At 33.9% G+C, this 5,113-nt stretch overlaps 1 pseudogene; it reads right to left on the minus strand.

Annotated features, from left to right (window-relative positions):
* Positions 1-1,246: 1,246 nt before the first annotated feature.
* Positions 1,247-4,314, minus strand: LOC149575456 (serine--tRNA ligase, chloroplastic/mitochondrial-like; annotated as a pseudogene).
* Positions 4,315-5,113: the final 799 nt, after the last annotated feature.

Raw genomic sequence — 5,113 nt, forward strand, 5'->3', positions numbered from 1 at the left:
ACATTTAACAAGAAATGGACTTTTCATAAGCTTCCTTGATAAATAACTTGACCAGTTCTTGAGAATAGTGCATACTAAATAGAGAATGAATAGTCCAATCTCTTGAAATCCATTGTTAAAAATTACTATCAAGATCACAAATAAAATCCTAACCATTCCAATGTGAATTTAACATATGTCCACTTGCATTATTCTTGCAAATATAGTGTTATTCACAGGATTGCCTCTTATTCCAGGAGCAATTTTTTTTTTTGATTTGACATTATTTGATTGCACCTTTGGACTTTTTTTGTCTTTCACTTCCATCATTTTGACATCATTAGGATTCTTGGCATTTTCATGAGACTCTTTAACAAAAATACTACCAAATCTCCCTTGATCTTGTTTCAAATTATTTTGTCTCAAACTATAATTATTTCTTACCCGACAAACAACTATTATAGAAAGATGGCCTCCTCAAAGTATTTTGCCTTCCATATGAATCAAGAATATTTATGGAAGCAGTCTGCTAACTTTCTTCATAATAAATAAGAATTTGTAGGGGGCAACCCCCAACACACACAGTAGATGGATAGGCTTGAAGTCATGGGTCACCCTCATGGTCTTGAGTTTGATTCCACCTCTAGGTTCAAATGGCGAGAGTGGCTTGTCTACGACTACTCTACACCCATGGGAGACTAGTCTCACCCTAAGCTCGCACCGGCCATTGGTCATCACTGGGCTAAGGTCACAGGGACACCCCCATGTAAAAAAAAATAAAAAAATAAATGAGAACTTGCTACTATTAAATATCCTCATGTTGTCTGTGCGATTTGCTATATCATTATCAATATGATCTTTTGAAGAAGAATGCCCTCCCTTTGCAAAGTGTGATGTAATAGAAAACATATTGTATTTATATCTTCTCTTATTTACAGTCTATAGTATTGGGATAATCTCACCTCTAAATTTCATTTGAACAAAATGAATGTTCAGAGAACACCGTTTTATACTTTTTTGGATCTTTAAGTTACCAAGGGATCAAGTAAGCAATGCAAAAATGCATTTAAGACACCTACCTACAATTTATCCCAATAATTGTGTAGTCAACCTACCATTTGAGGATTACTAAGGTCAAGAAAGATGAGTACTAAAATGTATGAGGTGGAAAACATTTCATACACTTAGTAGCTAAATCTGAGGTCCTTCTCAAAAATAATGGTTCAAAAAACTGTCATAAAATTATCTTCACATCTAGGAAATTTTTTTATTGTTTCGACTTCGGATATATGACTTCAACACCATCCATGAATGGTTTCAAAACTTCTAGAACAATTACAAACCCATCTTCCTGCTAAAAATTTTCAAGTATGGATATAATCATTCTAGGTACAGCATAAGCTATTGCATTTAACGTATGTACAAATTGCAATGGTGGCAATGGGGTTTTCCCTTTCTTGGCCTTGACAGCCACTGAAAGAGTTGATTCTACACTTATAGGTCGAAATCGAATATTAAGTCGATGAATTTGGTAATTTGTGTAGTTTGATGCACTGGATATCTGAAAATAAGAAAATTTGTATAATTATTACACGGATATTTGTAGAGGCATATTTTTTTTCCTATCTACCAATCAAATATTGTCCTTGCTCAATGGCATTATAGTTTAGGGTATACCTCACCAAACTGCCCTAGACTTGGCATCCATGCCTTCACATCATACTTGCGGTATGTTGGTGCACCTAAGTCTTCAGAAGGCATTTCTAGAGTCTTGCAAAAAATCAAAAATTATAAAACAAAAAAACAAAAAAACAATGTTGTATAATCAGTTAAACAACCAAAGATTTCCAACTCACTTGAAGTGTAATCCAAGTGAAGAAAAGAGATCTTCCTCAATGCCAATTAGCTCCTCAAGGAATAATTCACTTTCCTTTGGATGAAATATCACAAACATTTCAACCTTACTAAACTGATGGACACAGTACAAACCCCTGCCCAGCAAGTCAAAAAAAAAAGCTATACTTTAGGCAATAGAAATTCAAAAATAACTCAGTTCACTAATCACTCACTAGAAGGAGCTGAGGAATCTATATAACACAGATCTATTATTGTTATTTATGAAGCATTTCAAACAACAAAGCAGTGTGCAACCATGGTATCTTTTCATTATTATGGCTTGGAGTCTCGATCATCTGTCACCAATATTCTATTTGTGGATAGTGGGCACAACTTAGTATATAAAGAAATAAGAACGAAGGCATAAAACATAGGTATGTGTAATTATAAAATAATTGTTTTCCCTAAAATTGAATGACTCATATATCCAAACAGGTTAAGAGAAAGTGATGAATGAAGAAATCCTCTTGCACTTTTAACTAGTTATAATTGCAAGAGAGGATCGGGTTCAAACTCAATGAATGCACCTACCATGTAACTATAAGAGATTTGGAACACACTGGCACTCTCCTCCAAGCACTACTATTTTAGTCTAGTGGAGTAGAGGCAAGTGAACAGAATCAAGAAGTTTCACTTCACAGGCTAAGAATCCATTTCCATTGCCTTTGTCCACACATTAAAGAAGCTACGGGCGGAACCATGTATGGGGGATGAGCTCACAATGACATGCACACAATGATGTAACCATAAAAAATCCTACCCCACTACAAGATAATAAGTCATGGTAGAAAAAAAAGAATAACAATTCAAACCAAAATGATTGCATTAGTATATAACAATTAATGCCTTATTCCAAAGGTTTCCATTTACAATGCAACAAGGAGGGACTTTCATAAATTTTCCCTTTTTGTGACAACATTAGTACCATTTTAAGGACCAATAGTTGTTAATTAAAACCTAACCATTGCATTTAAAAATGTATAGTTATATGATAAAATACCTTAGCCAACAATTAAAATAATAAAACTAGTTAGCACAACATGTATTAACATAACAAAGGTCACTATTGAAATTGAGTGAATATTTTTGACAACCTTAATGACTAATGAAATACACACATCAAAGGGATATACTCCCCAAATAATGAGCCCAAAGCTTAACTTGAAAACAAATATTATTGACACTCATCCAAAAGTACTACCAACCTCCATTAAAGTATACATGTAAGGGTTCATGAGGAGGGAATCAAGTCCCTTACAAGAACTAGGGACCTCAACCTATCTTGCCAAGAGAGATCAGACCTTCAGTGAGGGAGGTTTATTGACATTTACTAACTTGAAAGCATGTTCTATTTTCCAATATGAAATATAGTTTCTTTTGAGCATGCATTTGTTTTCAACTTGACATAGTTGCAAGATATTAGTAGAATATAAGCTGACCATACATTTTATGTGGTATTATACAAATCAAAGTACTCAAGAAATTGTTGATTTTACATGTTCAATGGTCTCCATTATGTAGATAATAATGATTTTACCAAACATTTTGCACACCATTCCGTATAGCATTATCAATCCTAAGCAGTATTAATGAGTATCTTGTAACATACTGAATCTAAACATTGGCCCTTTCAAGAACCTCAAACCACATTTTTTATTAGTATGGAGTGCATAAAAGTTATAGACATTTTGTTTAGTTGAATAGTTTTTTCATATTTCAAGAAACGTATGTTGGATGGAATAGATTACCTTTTATTTAATGCAATCATAGTTTCCAATGTTGATGTAATGCAATAAAAATTAATATAGCAGAAAACATGTGCACTTCCATTTACTCAAGAGAGTGACACTTCCATAAAAAAAAAATGCAATCATACCTTGTTGCATAGCCTACAACACCAACCTCTATGCGAAAGCAATGTGAAGAAGCAACATGTTTTATTGGCAAGAGCATGGCAGCTACAATGTGATCCATGTACATTCCCCCTACTGGGATCTTTGAGGTTCCTGCTAGACATTGGTCTATTCCATATATAGAATATACTTGCTCAAAACAAAATTAGTATATCTATATCACGGTGGTTCAAATTTTCAAATGCACCATCTTATCTTTAAACCTTTGATCTTCTTGTAACTCCAATGATTTATGACTTGAACATTGGAACATATAAAAAGGACAACTAAGATAATAAATTATTAATGATAGAAATTGTACTGTCAATCAAGTTTTGTATCATTAAAGGGCTTAACACCTAGGTATTCTTTGCCCGGGGTTGAAAGCCACACTTTTCAAGAATAGATGCCTGAACAATATCAGGGGTACTCAAAGGCACATACCCTCTTCTTGTGAGTTCTGATAGAGCTAGTTAATGAGTCCCATCTGCAATAAAATAGCCTCATTTTTTAGGTAATAGAACTTTGAGCCACTAACTTGCACCATAAATACATGGTCAGCAAAAGTTCCATTTTCTTTCTGAGCTATTGCTAGATATTTGAGGGATCTAAAAATTACAAGCTTGAAAACCCACTTGCTTGTTAATGAATGATCTGAGAAATTCTATAATCAATGTTTCATAGGACACAACACTTTATGAAGGTTTTGCAAATGAGGCAACAAGCTAAGTTGGCTTGTTAATTGCACTTGAATTAGAGTAGCACTGTCATAGTTGAGCTCTCAAGAAGTCATAACATTTCATTTTTGTGAGCATCACCTAGATGCAGTGAGTGCTAAGTGGATTATTCAAGCTTGTGAGAGATGGGTATTCTTAACCACTCCTATTTGAAACTACATGATTAAAAATCTTGATAAGGACCAAAAATTTTAGACCATCTAATAAAATATTTTAGATTGGTTGGAATTTTCAAGGACAAATAGCTTTTTTTTAAAAATCCATGCATGCGTTGGTCAAAATTTTGACCAACATGGGCTTCATATGTTAAAATGTAAAACGGTCAATTTTGTGCCCTACTTCATTATTATGAGAAATTTGTACAAAAATGTGAGAGGGATGCTCAAGACTTGGGAATCTGTTGTGTATGGTCATTGTGGATGAGCCAAAATACGATAAGGGCAGAGATGATGGTTTTTCTTTGCTAATGCTGGGATCTCTTCTAGTTGTTTTAGCACTAATTTTTGTGGCTATATTGGACATTGTTGTTTCATCTGTTTTGCTTAGGGTTTTCAAATCATTGCATGGATTGAAGGTGGACTAGAATACCTATAGTTTTGTTCTTCTTTG

Source organism: Cupressus sempervirens, chromosome 2 (genome assembly GCF_028749045.1).
Source record: "Cupressus sempervirens isolate cs-2001-9-10 chromosome 2, ASM2874904v1, whole genome shotgun sequence".
NCBI classification, from domain to species: Eukaryota; Viridiplantae; Streptophyta; class Pinopsida; order Cupressales; family Cupressaceae; genus Cupressus; species Cupressus sempervirens.